At 35.2% G+C, this 15,017-nt stretch overlaps 1 pseudogene; it reads left to right on the forward strand.

Moving 5' to 3' along the window:
* The first annotated feature begins 3,513 nt into the window (after positions 1-3,513).
* Positions 3,514-4,249, forward strand: LOC125094350 (60S ribosomal protein L7-like; annotated as a pseudogene).
* The last annotated feature ends 10,768 nt before the right edge of the window (positions 4,250-15,017 follow it).

A 15,017-nucleotide genomic window follows, 5' to 3' on the forward strand; every position in this document is an offset into this window, starting at 1 on the left:
AGTCAGAATGGCTAAAATTAACAAGTCAGGAAATGACAGATGCTGGCGAGGATGTGGAGAAAGGGGAACCCTCCTACACTATTGGTGGGAATGCAAGCTGGTGCAACCACTCTGGAAAACAGCATGGAGGTTCCTCAAAATGTTGAAAATAGAACTACCCTATGACCCAGCAATTGCACTGCTGGGTATTTACCCTAAAGATACAAACGTAGTGATCCGAAGGGGCACGTGCACCCGAATGTTTATAGCAGCAATGTCTACAATAGCCAAACTATGGAAAGAACCTAGATGTCCATCAACAGACGAATGGATAAAGAAGAAGTGGTATATATACACAATGGAATACTATGCAGCCATCAAAAGAAATGAAATCTTGCCATTTGCAAGGACGTGGATGGAACTAGAGGGTATCATGCTTAGCGAAATAAGTCAATCGGAGAAAGACAACTATCATGTGATCTCCCTGATATGAGGGAGAGGAGATGCAACATGGGGGGTTAAGGGGGTAGGAGAAGAGTAAATGAAACAAGATGGGATTGGGAGGGAGACAAACCATAAGTGACTCTTAATCTCACAAAACAAACTGCGGGTTGATGGGGGGAGGGGGGTTGGGAGAGGGGGGGTGGGGTTATGGATATTGGGGAGGGTATGTGCTATGGTGAGTGCTGTGAAGTGTGTAAACCTGGCGATTCGCAGACCTGTACCCCTGGGGATAAAAATATATGTTTATAAAAAATAAAATTAAAAAAAAAAAACAGCTTTTTTTTTTTTAAGAAAAGAATATGGAGAAAATTTTTGTATGCCCCAATTTATAGAGTGTCCAATTACAAGAAACATTTACACAGAACACAAGTTCTATGTGAGGTTAATAAATATTATTCAAAATATTTCCTTGCTATGTAAGATTAGGTATGTGACTTTAAAAATTAAAGAGTTTTCTATGGTGCACAAATTCTCAGAAACTTAAATTAGGGTCATTAGCATTGTGAGTCTATGAGAGCAGCTTATATATGCCAAGTTTTGAAATGTACTGTTTCTAAACATTCTGACGTGTTAAATTTTCCATATTAAATTTTCCATATTCAATTTCCCATTTAATATAATTAGTATTTCATAAAACACTCTTTGGGAAACAATGGCTTGGCTCAACATAAGGGATCTCTGTGATTGTTGTATATGAAGTCAGGAGATCCAGATCCAGGATATGTATAGTTACACGCACACACACACACACACACACACTCTCTCTCTCTCTCTCACAGGAGACAGAGAGTAAGAGAGAGAGATCTAAATCTCTTTGGATGTATTATAAAATTACCTACTATTATTTTAGTGAAAATTACCAGAGTTGGCAATCTTATTCCACAAAATTTCCATTATATATTCATTTTGTGCTACAGAGTAAGATAGTGAGATTGTGTTTTCAGCTTAGTAAATTGTGTCATGCATGACATCTGAGGACAATTGGCTATAGTAAGATGGTCTAAATTTTGTGTTAACATTAGTTGAGAAAAGCTAAGTAAGTTTTCCTCCCTGCCTGCACAAGCTCAAGATTCATTTTAGCACAGAGAATCAGAGGCTCTGGTATTCTTTTACTGGTGTAGATAATCATTTATTAATTTGTATTAAAGTTTTGTCTGAGTAAAATATTTTCTAGAAATATCTAGATGACCAAAGTAGGAGCTATTCCCAAAACCCACATATTTTGATTCTTTGTTTATTTTTTAAATGACTTAATTGTACCTGAAAAACTTTAAGTTACATAAAATAATGAACATTTTGCTTTTCTGGACCCCTCTTGGAATATTTCTGAGGTTGTTCTATTTTACCTAATCAATTGTCAGGGATATCACTTCTAACTCCCAAGACAGGTGTTGTAACACAATGGTTAGAAAAATCTACAGCACATTATAATCAGTTATTCTGAAATGATCTTAATGTTGTATCAACACAAATAAGCTGTTTAAATTCCTGTTTTAGCAGCATCTGTTGCCGGCAGATTTAACACCTGATTGTCAGATCAGGATTTCTAAATCCTTTCATCCAGAAAATACTAAAAGAATAGTTAAAACATGTGACAAATCTTTTTCTTTAGAGTTCAGGATTAATTTGGAGAAGTCATCATTTTCCTCCCTTTTTTAGCTTGTCTCTTAAATGAAGCAGAAGAGCATTCTGGTTACTTTCAGTCAGGGAGAGATATTAAAATTAAACATAGAGAAACAAGGAAAATCACACACTCTAGAAACATGTATTACTGCTGGGGGGAATTAACAGTTTCCCCAGGTGTCCAAGAGCAGCTGTGGTCTCCTTGTTGAAGAATGTGACTATTAAAGATGCATGACCATGCCTCTTGATTCTAATGCTTATCCAGTACATCTGTTAGCATACACATCATTCCCAACCACAGGTGCTCTTTCTGTCTCACAGTCATGCTCAAGAGAGAGAGAGACAGAGACAGAGACACTCTGACAGTTGGGCAGCCTTCCCATATTAAGACATGGCATAATTTTTGTGAGCCCAGGACTGTTTACATATGGCTGCTCCTAGGCACAAATCTATTCCTGCTTTAAGCGAGCACTATCACGAAGGGAGGGTCCCATCATTAGCTTTCCTTGAAAATATGGGAGTTGCAGGCATTGTGAACCCAGTAAGTCCCCTTTCAATGCTTCTCAAGAACTAACTATGAAGGATCTACTTCCAACTGATACACAGCCTACCACGGTCTCACGGGTGCCAACAAAATATAAGAGATTCCTGAGTCAAAGAACATGGACAGCTTATTATTTACAGTAGTAGCAGTAGCCAAAGCATCATCAATTTGTACCACTTTGCCAAGCCACAATTCCCAGAGAGCACCAGGAAAAAGGCAAGGTGATACATGCAGGAGAGGAATCTCAAGCTTAGGGAGCCTGAATCTCTTTAAATGGACTGTAAGCTAGCCTGAACTTTTCCCCAGAAGGAGATATGATCTTTATTATACTTGCTGTGGTTTGAATATATGTCCTCCCTCAATTCATATGTCAAAAATCCTAAGGTCCAATATGATGATATCAAGAGATGGGGCTTTTGGGAGACACTTAGGTCAGGAGGGTAGAGGCCATTATAAGAGACACCCCACAGAGATCACTCACTCCTTTCACCAATGAGAAGACTGTGGCATACAAGAGGGCCAACACCAGACCACAACAGCACCCTGGTCTTAGACTTCTAGCCTCCAGAACTTTGAGAAATACATTTCTGTTGTTCATAAGCCACCCTGTCTGTAGTATTTTGTTGTAACAGCCTGAACAGACTGAGAAAATGGTGGAGAGCAAACAAAGATGAACTTTGCTCCAGAGAGTAGTATCTTTGTCTTCCAACGTTGTTCCCTAGACAAACATCTCTGAAGGACAGTTCAGCAAAAAAGTCAAGATTTCTAACACAAGAGAATTGTCTCCCAGAAGACTCCAGCTCAAAAAATGCTCAGCATGATTTATATGAGGAGATATAATTAGCTCTTTTCTGGCTAGAACCATGGAGAGTGCAGATGAAAAGAAAAAGAAGGTTCCTACTGTGCCAGAAACCCTTAAGAAGGGGTGAAGGAATTTCACAGAGTTGAAGATCAAGTGTCTGAGAAAGAAATTTTTTCAAAAGATGCTTCAAAAGGCAAGGAGGAAGCTTATCTATGAAAAAGCTCAGCGTTACCACAAGGAACAGAACTAAGACTCAAATAACGAGGATAGTAAGAAAAGCTGGCAACTTCTACATACCTGCAGAACCTAATAAATTAGCATTTGTCTTCATGATCAGAGGTATCAATGGTGTGAACCCAAAGATTCAGAAGGTGTTGCAGCTTCTTCGCCTTCACCAGATCTTCAATGACAGCTCTGTTAAGCTCAACAAGACTTTAGTTAACATGCTAAAGATTGTGGAACCATATATAACATGGGGGGACCCAAACCTGAAGTCAGTGAATGAATTGATCTATAAGCATGGTTATGGCAAAATCAACCAGAAGTGAATTGCCCTGACAGATAACACATTGATTGCCCAATCTCTTGGTAAATATGGCATCATCTGCATGGAGGATCTTATTCACAAGATCTATACTGTTAGAAAACGTTTCAGAGAAGCAAATAACTTTTTATGGTCCTTCAAATTATCTTCTCCATGAGGAGGAATGAAGAAAAAGACCACCCATTTTGTAGAAGGTAGAGATGCTGGCAACAGGGAAGACTAGATTAATAGACTTATTAGAAGGATGAACTAAGGTATCCACCATGATTATTTTTATAATCTGGTCAGTAATAAAGAACTACTCTCAAATGGAAAAAAAAGATATAATTAAACAAAATAATATTGCAAATATGAAATATTTGAGTTGCATGTGAAAATTGAAAACATCAAGTGTGAACTCTTATCATTCATAGTCACCTCTTCCCATTCCAAGATCTCTACCAGATTCTGCCTTAAACTCATAGCTTCTTCTTAGTGGCTTTATGATAAAACATGGAGAAAATTGACAAATATTTTTCAAACAGCCAGGGTCTCCATAGACATAAAGCATTTCCTGCACCATAATTTCTTCTTCTTCTTCTTCTACTTCTTTTTTTTTTGTAAAATACAAGGAGATATGAACAAGTTTTCCTGTTCTCAAAAACAGAGAACTCACTACAAGATCTCACTGACCCAACTATCAGCTACTATTTTCCTTCTAGTTAAACCTGTTTTCATTGCTAACAATGGATATCTGAGGGAAAAAATAAATTAACTTCCAGAAAGTGGCAGAGTATCATTAGGGTATTTTTGTTTTATTTTTGTTATTTGTTTTTGTTGTTTGTTTGTTTGTTTGGTTGGTTTTTTGTTTGCTTTGTTTTGATTTTTCTTACATAAACATGTATATCATATATTTCTGATTGCAAAACAGTAGTTGATTATGACAGAGACTCTATGCCTCTCAGATGCCTACTTTTCTTTTCTTTCTTTGCAATTATAGTCAACCAATTCAGACAATTAATATAATCATTCACAAGAATATATTACTTGACTGCTTTTATCTAGATATAGCCATGCAACTAAGGTCTGCCAAAATTGACAATGTTGTAAACAGATGTTTTGGAAGTAAAGTGGGGAAGACTCCATGAAGGTTCAAGCTGATTCTTCATAGAGGCATGCTCTTTTTGTCTTTTCCCTCTACTTCATTACTGCTGCTTAAAATTTGAAAGCAATGGAGCTATAAAAGCCCCTGCTAAGGACTATGGACCAGGTTAGAAGCATCCTGAGTCCCTAAAGCCTTCCTGAAAATATTATATGAGCCTCCATACCCTCTATCTCAAAATTTCTAATACGCGAGACCAAAACAAACAAACATCCCAACTTTGTTTAAGCCATTATGTTTTTTGCTTATGGGAGTGGGGGATGGGGTAAGTTTTATTCTTTGCAGCCCAAATAATTGCTAACCATGTAGTGATTTTTATAGAGAATTTGGAAAGTATATTTAAAAATACAAGAAAAACAAAGCCATCTCATATTCTTGTTTTAGTGGCAAAATTTATCCAGATTATCAACATGGTAGAAATAGTAAATCTAAACCACCTCTAGTATGAGAAAACAAGCATTTTGTATTTAGAATTTTACCTCAAAAATTTATTGTTAGCTTCCTTTTTAAACATAACACATTCTTGGCTTTAACAATTAAGGATCTAATTTCTACTATTGAGGTCTTCAGTAAGGTCCATGAGTTAGAAATATTACACCTATGATTTTCACTAGGTCTCAGGGTTTTGGTGGTGTATCTAATGCCTTTCATTCATGTCTATTTTATTATTCATATAATGCAGGCACATAATACATTCAAATGGGTGCAAAATATATAAAATACAAAGCTCCCTTCTTTTTCATTAAGTCCCTTCATTAAGCCCTTTTTCTTTTTTATCAAACTATAAATGATAAACAACTTTTATTTATTGTTCCTAAAAAATTATCATGTCTCCAAAATGAATACATGAATACAATGAGCATCTATTTTATACAAAGAACTATTTTTAAATCCTAAGAATTCAGCAGTGAACAAAGCAAATATTCTGACATCTTGGAATTTATTTTTTTTCATAAGAAACTTAGAAAGGAAGAAATAAAGAAAAAGGCAAATGTTTAATATGACATCATGTGGTATGGCACTCACATGAAGAAAAAGAAGACAAGGAGTGATGGTAGAAAGTGACTTGAGTGAAGGGGTTGGAGTATTTAATATAGGGTAGTGAGGGACAATTTGTCTGGTAAGGTGTCATTTTATAAAGTATATAAAAATATGATGGAATCTAAAAGTATGTAACAACTGTTTTTTTTTTCACTTAACACTATATCTTGAAGATACTTCCATTTGCTTTGTATATTCATTTTCAACATACCACACTTTATCATTTCATCGGATAAAGCCCAATATTTCAGACATTCCTAGATTTAATGAGTGGCATGAAACATAAGATTAGAAAAAAAATTTACATCATCTAGTCTAATTTCTTATGTTAAGAGTAAAAATACTGAAACACAGATATGTTCAATGACTTTGCTGAGGACATATAGGTGAATTCTGTAGGATGAGTCTCAAATGTGGTTCTTGGCACAATTTCACACATTATTAGCACATTCAAAACAAAAATAAATTAACTCAGATCTCTTAACTCTAAATATCATACTTTCTGTTTAAGTAATTAAGTAATACAGTTCAGGGGTGCCTGAGTGGCTCAGTCAGGTCATGATCTGAAAGCATCTGCCTTCAGTTCAGGTCATGATCCCAGAGTTCTGGGATCGAGATTTGCATCAGGCTTTCTGCTCAGCAGGGAGTCTTCTTCTCCCTCGGTCTGCTGCTCCCCATGCTTGTGCTTTCTCTCTCACTCTCTCATTTTATCTCAAATAAATATATAAAATCTTTTTAAAAAAGTAATACAGTTCATTATCATTTGGAGTACCCATTCAAAGCTGTGTTTGGCATCATCTTTATTCAAACATGAATGATCTGATAACTAAGTTATGAAATTAAATGCTAACTCCATCAAGACTAGAGCTCAGTAGGGACTCCTGGGTGGCTCAGTTGGTTAAGTGTCTGACTCTTGGTTTCTGCCTAGGTCATGGTCTCATGGTTGTGAGACTGAACCAGCTCACTGGGCTTTGCGCTCAGTGGGGAGTCTGTTTCAGATTCCTTCTCCTTCTTCCTCTGCCCTTCCCCACTTGTGTGTTCTCTCTCTCTCTAAAAATTAATAAATAAAATCTTAAAAAAAAGAATAGATCCCAGTAATGGGTAGGATCCAAAAATTTCATTGGTAATGTTACATTGTTTAAATATTTATATTTATGGATTATGTATATGCATATAGATGTGTATATGCCTGTATGCATATACAAATATATATATTATGTATATATGTACAATGTAATTCAATTTTAAAAATTTGTGTTCACATTACAGTTCCAGTAGGCTAGTTGGCTGAAATGATGTTTTAGCCATCTTAATTCATATTCCAGATAGGCTGCCTGAACCTTTAATCTCATTTTGGTTAAAAATTGGAAGGGGAGGTGAACCATGAGAGACTATGGACTCTGAAAAACAATCTGAGGGTTTTGAAGGGGCTGGGGGTGGGAGGTTGGGGGAACCAGGTGGTAGGTATTGGAGAGGGCACAGATTGCATGGAGCACTGGGTGTGATGCAAAAACAATGAATACTGTTATGCTGAAAATAAATTTAAATTTTTTTTTAAAATTAAATTAAATTAAATTTTTTAAAAATGACTAATTTTTTAGTCAGTGATTTTATTGATTACTAGGCCTAGATGGTTTACAAACTTAAGGATATTTTTAGTTGACATGAGAAAGGACCACAATACTTTGGTGAAACCCATGACTTTATTAAGTGAATAACTTGATAAACCTTTTAGAAAACATAAAGAAAAATAGAAAAGTGATACGATGTGACAAGATGAAGCAATATCAAGGCATAAAGAATTCTTTACATTGTACATCATTCCTCCTCTAACAGATTTCATAAAATTTGGTGTCTAGGTTAGAATAAACATATGAAAGGCCTGGAGGTTGTCTAAAGAGCAGCAACCAAGATTTCAAAAGTGCAGCAATTTGGAAGCCTGGAAAAATGCATTTAAAAATTTTAAAAATGCATTTTAAAAATGTGTGAAATTGTGCCAAGAACCACATTTGAGACTCATCCTACAGAATTCACCTATATGTCCTCAGCAAAGTCATTGAACATATCTGTGTTTCAGTACTGTTACTCGTAACATAAGGAAATTAGACTAGATGGTATAATTTTTTTTCTAATCTTATGTTTCATGCCACTCATTAAATTTAGGAATGTCTGAAATATTGGGCTTTATCTGATGAAATGATAAAGTGTGGTATGTTGAATCTGAGAGTGACTGTGTTTTTTTCTCTAGCTCCCCAAATAATCGAATGGGAGAGAAATGATGTTAGTTACTAGTGCACAAAATGGAAGTAAAAACAAGTTGATTTTTGCTCAAACATGGGTGGCCTCATCCGCGGCATGATTAACATTTCACCTGTTCTGGGGAGGCTGCAAGGACATAAAGGTTGAAGTTCAACATTGATCTAGGTGATTTAGGTGTTTTGCCTAAATTGAGGCTAGATAATCTAACCATTTGAGTCCATCCAGCCTCATTGTTCTCTCATGTTGTACCCCTTAAACACATTTTCTCTCCCGGCATTTTGTCCACTGAGGTGGTAATCCCAGGAATGAAATTGCATGCTATAAATAGTTTCAAAATATGAACTGCTATTCTGAACCAAATTTAAGCACAGTAGGTGTTTGTGATTTAAATTACCTGCAACAAAGGCAGCTTGTGTTGCAGCTTCTGTCAGCACTAAAAGTGAAAAGAAACTGCTCACATTTCTTCCTGAGCTTTTGAAATCTAAACATTTTTTTTTTCTCACGGTAATGATTAATATAAAGATTATGATTGAATGAAGTGGCAGAAAAATCACAAGTCAAAATGTTAAGGTTATTTTCCAAGATAAAAATTTCTCCATGATGATGTAGAAGTTTTTTATTATCATCAAAAAGCTGAAAATGTTTAAGTAAATTGGATAAAGAGAAAAAAATAAATTTAGGGGATGAGAATCAGAAGTGTAATGCAAGGGGCGCCTGGGTGGCTCAGTGGGTTAAGCCGCTGCCTTCGGCTCAGGTCATGATCTCAGGGTCCTGGGATCGAGTCCCGCATCGGGCTCTCTGCTCAGCGGGGAGCCTGCTTCCCTCTCTCTCTCTCTCTCTCTCTGCCTGCCTCTCTGTCTACTTGTGATCTCTCTCTGTCAAATAAATAAATAAAATCTTTAAAAAAAAAAAAAGAAGTGTAATGCAAAAGGCAGAAATGAGGGCATAAAATGGTTCAGAATATATAACAAGAGAAGATAGCATTGTACATACAAAAGAACTTATAAACTGAGTCTTTACAAATATGAACAAAAAGTGTGATCTTAAGGTTCTACATTAAGTAATAATTCGGAGTTCTAGATTCTTTTCATTTGAAATCAAAACTTAATAAATGATGCAGATTTATTTACTTTAAAAAGTGTATTGGGTGTCTACCATACAGAACTTTATACAGAAGCTTAGTGTGATTAATATAGTGAAATGTCATTAAAGGAATAAATATGAGAAGAAGGAAGGTAAGAAAAGTAATTAAAGAAAGTTACTCTTTTAGAAATTTGCTTCATTGTGGACCATATAAGATCTTCTCTTCCAACCCCAATCTTCCAGGTTCAAATATAAATGTAAATGGTATATCTATAGTCTCAAGAAGTTTCAAGGAATAGATCATATGTAGTGGACAAAAAGTTCCTTAAACAATAGGATAAAAGTGGAATTTTGAATCCTATTATAAAATTTGATTGATGAGCTTTACTAATATAGTAGATATGAATATGTGGAATCAAATATGAAGTATCAGCTCTGTCTTGGATGAATAGAAGTTAACAAGTTAACCAAGATAGAGGGATGAAGGGAAGCATGATTGAGGGGATACAGCACACAGTAAATCATTAGCTTGTTTGGGGACTACTGTATTGTCAGACCCTCTTTGATATCAAATAAAGATGTCTTAGTGGTGAGATATAAATTCAGGTTATCAATTTGTCAAAAGGGTTATAGCAATAGGAACTGACTGGGAAAGCAAGAGAATCTAATTTCCACTGAGTGCCTTCTAAGATGTCGGCAGGAGCTTGATACTTTACCTAATTGATCTTCCTGTTTACAGGAACAATAATGAAAGATGATTGTACAAGTCAAGATTCAATGAGATACAATTTCAAGCCCTAAAGTAGAAAAGTTGGCCAATTCCAACATTCCTAATGTGAAACAACTGGGAAAGTTCATCCATTGTTGCTGGAACAACCATTTTGGAAAACAGATTAATAACCCAAGATCCTGAAATTACTGTATAACTGTCTTCACCTGGATAGAAAAATAATATCAATGGTTAATTTGAAGTTGCAATCCCGGGACAAAGTGTGTGAGGGAAAATAAAATTAAGACAGGGAAAGATGAAAAGTAATACAAAGTGATGAGTTACTCTACTGGTCACTGCTTCAGAATGAGCTAAGAATGAGCAAAAGCTAATTTTGGACAACTGCATCCTATGCGGTCATGTGGGAAGATTATGAAAAGGCTCTAGAAAAGAAAACACACACTAGAATATTCCACCAGTTGCAAGAAAAAACAAGAATTTGTCTATCCATTCCTTTCTGTTTCCTTTCTTTCTTTGGTCAAAGTTTGCCCCGTAAGAAAGTCCACTCTGTCTCACTTTACATTGCTTCAGTGAACCCCTTGGGAAGCTGGATTCTTTGCTCTGGGACAGTCACTTCATCCAAGTCCAGAAGTGGCAAAAAGAGCCAAAGAATTTAGATGTGTGGCTGATCAAGACAACATGTTAGGCTTGGCAACAACTGAGGTTCATAAGATGATGAAGATACCGATAAGATTAAAATAACTTGAGGAGGGATATAAAAAATGTCCAAAAGAATACCCTAGAAAATCACTTCCATACATGTAGTAATAAAGACAGTTCAATATTTGTCCTTCCAAGCCTAAGCATGGAGTGTTTTTCCATTTTTTGTGTCCTCTTCAATTTCTTTCATAAGTATTCTTAGTTTCCAGAATACAGATCTTTTACTTCTTTGATTAGGTTTATTCCTAGGTATCTTATGGTTTTTGATACAATTGTAAATGGGTTTAATTCTTTGAATTCTCTTTCTGCTGCTTCATTATTGGTGTATAGAAATGCAGTCTATACATTTAATACAATCCCTATCAAAATACTACCAGAATTTTTCACAGAACTAAAACAAACAATCCCAAAATTTGTACAGAACCCCCCCAAAAAAACAAAACAAACAAACAAACAAAAAAAACCCCAACTAGCCAAAGCAATCTTGAAAAAGGAGAGCAAAGTGGAAGGCATCACAATTCCAGACTTTAAATTATACTACAATGCTGTAGTCATCAAGACAGTGTAGTACAGGCACAAAAATAAACACATAGATCAGTGTAACAGAATAGAAAACCCAGAAATGGACCCACAACTATATGGTGAACTAATCTTTGACAAAACAGGAAAGAATATCCAATGAAAAGAGACAGTCTCTTCAATAAATAGTGTTGGAAAAATTGGGCAGCTATATGCAGATGAAACTGGACCACTTTCTTACACCAGACACAAAATAGACTCATAATGGATGAAAGACCTAAATGTGAGACAGGAAACCATCAAAATCCTCAAGGAGAACACAGGTAGCAACCTTTTTGACCTCAGATGTAGCAACTTCTCTAGAAGACATGCCTCTGGAGTCAAGGGAAACAAACGCAAAATGAACTATTGGTAGAACTTCCTCAAGATAGAAAGCTTTTGCACAGCAAAGGAAACAATCAAGAAAACTAAGAGACAACCTATGGAATGGGAGAAGATATTTGCAAATGACACATATCTGATAAAGGATTAGTATCTAAAATCTATAAAGAACTTATCAAAGTCAACACCCAAAAAATAATCTAAGAAATAGTCAGAAGACATCAACAGACATTTTTCCAAAGAAGACATACAGATGGCTAATAGACACATGAAAAGATAGTTAACATCACTTATCATCAGGGAAATACAAATCAATGATGAAATACCACTTTATACCCATCAGAATGGCTAAACTTAACAACATAAGAAACACCAGATGTTGCCAGAATGGAGAGGGGAACCGAACCCTCTTACACTGTTGGTGGGAATGCAAGCTGATGCAGCCATTCTGGAAAAGAGTATGGAGGTTCCTCAAAAAGTTAAAAATAGAGCTATCTATGACCCAGAAATTGTACTACTAGGTATTTAACCAAAGGACACAGAAATACTGATTTGAAGGAGCATATGTATGCCAATGTTTATAGCAGCATTAGCAAAAATAGCCAAATTATGGAAAGACCCCGTGTTCATTGATGAATAGATAAAGAAGTGGTATATATGTATTTATGTATGTATGTATATATGCACATGTATGTGTACACACACATATACATATAATGGAATATTACTCAGTGATTAAAAAGAATGAAATCTTGCCATTTGCAATGACATGGATGGAGCTAGAGTATTTCATGCTAAGTGAAATAAATCAGAGAAATACAAATACCACATGATTTCACTCATATGTAGAATTTAAGAGACAAAACAGATGAACATACGGGAAGGGAAAAAGAAACAAGAGAAAGGGGAAGCAAAATATAAGAGACTCTTAACTATAGAGAATAAACTATGGGTTGATGGAGGGAGGTGGGTGGGGGATGCACTAAATGTGTAATGGGTATTGAGGAGGGTACTTGTGATAGGCACTGGGTGTTATAGGTAAGCAATGAATCCCTAAATTCTACACCTGAAGCCAATTTTACCATACATGCTAAATAACTGGAATTGAAATACAAAAAAAAAAAAAATTCAAAACTGGATTTAAAAAGCAATATAATTTCCTTCTAAGGAGAAATAAAAACATATATTATGGTATAGTCACAATATGGAACAAAAAGCAGTTGTGAAATGAATGATTTATAACCACAATATCAACATGGCTGAATTATAAAATAATACTGAATGAAAGAACCAAGTCAGAGATGACTATACACAGTAATACTCCAACTATATCATTTAAAAACAGGAAAGAATGAAATAGTATATGTTGAGTAGAGATAGCCACAAATGTGCCACATTCCAAAAGAAGGTCAAAGAAATGATTACCAGAAAATTTAGGATACTGATTTCTTCTGGAGTGGAGAGATATGTAATCGGGGTGAGACTTGAAGGCTGCAGTAATAATTGATTCTTTAACTGCATAAAGAATATAAGGATATTTATTTTATTCATCTTTAAATTATTTATATACATTTTATATGTACAATACATTTAACAATTTAAATAAAATATTAGCTTCTTTATAAAAAGTCACTAATTGAGCTCAGCTCTCTCCCTTTCTGCCAAGGCAGACCTATAAGATGGAAAGAGATTCTGTCCTTGTGTTATTATGGAAAGGCTGCTCCCTAACCAGGAACACTCTGATTAAACTGTTACATGAGCAAGAAATAAACTTGTATTTTGTAGTTTTGGGGGCTACTGGTTTAGCAACTAGCATTAGTCAAGTATGTGTGTGAATGTGATATGTGAGTGTGCTGTGATGTGTGTCTATGTGCATGATTCATATATGTGGTACACCAGGCAATAGAACATATGTGATGTACCTATAAATCATGAAGGATAATTATAACATGAACAACCATGATACCAAACCAACTTATGAACAGGAATAGCCACAATATTTTTTAAACTCCATGTGTGAATCTGTTGATCTGTTGAGGAAAAAATAACACTCAAGAATTTTTTCAGAAATTTGGATCCTTGCCAAGATTTTGCACTTCCTATTCTCTGTACCAGCTGGTTTTATCTTTCCCCAGACATGTATACAGATGACTACCTCACCTCTTTCAAGTCTTCTTCATATTTTGTCTTGTAGTGTGGCCTTCCCTGGCCATGGTATTTAAAATATCTATATTGTTATTGTTTCCTTTTTAAATTATTTTTATTTATATTAGGGTACTGATTGCCTTATAACTTAGCTAAATTTAATTCATTTTGTTGATTGTTGGTCTTCCACTACTAGAATAATAGAATAAAAAGAGCTAACTTTTCTGCTTTGTGCACTTTTGTACATGTAATACATGAAGCAATACCTGGAGTTACTCCATATGCCTTTATTAATTTATTCATTCATTAATCAATAGTTAGAAGACTGTGCCATCAACTAAACCCAATAAACTGTGTCATTTCCTAGGACACAATTCTGAGAGTTAGTTTTTGAAGAAGTGATCATTCTTTTCTAAGCATACTCTACCTTTTATATTTTGTGAACTGGCTCTAATTTGTATATATCTAAATTTAACTCTAAACAAAGAAAGTTCTACTCATAGTCAGATATTTCATTCTAGTCAAAGAGATTGTTTTCTTCTATATCCCTTCTTTAACTACATCTTGGGAAAAACATACACATTTAGATCATCAATTTCTAGGTATTATCTGTACATCATAATCTTTATTTGGAAATTTATTCTCAAAGGTCAGGGTTCCTTTTAGAGGATAAATAACCACACTTGGAACATTGATCATCCCTTAGAGCCTGAAGATTTTACCTTCTACCTTGGTTTACAGGCCTTAAACCTCCAACCACTCTGTAACACAGACTTCTCCATAGTCCCACTGAATAAATCAGATAGAATCCTTTGACTCAACTTAAAGAAAAATAGCCACATTAGGAAGATGAACCAATTTTTTTTCCATTACGCTAAAAAAAAAAAAAAAAAGGCAAAGCGCTTGCTGACAGTATTTCTAAACAATTCCGAGGGGAAGTATTTCGCTGCCATTTCCAAGGCAGAAACATATTCTTTTCATGACTGATTTAATGACTAAAACGGATTCCCAAGGGGAGAGCAG

Source organism: Lutra lutra, chromosome 2 (assembly GCF_902655055.1).
Source record: "Lutra lutra chromosome 2, mLutLut1.2, whole genome shotgun sequence".
Lineage (NCBI taxonomy): Eukaryota > Metazoa > Chordata > Mammalia > Carnivora > Mustelidae > Lutra > Lutra lutra.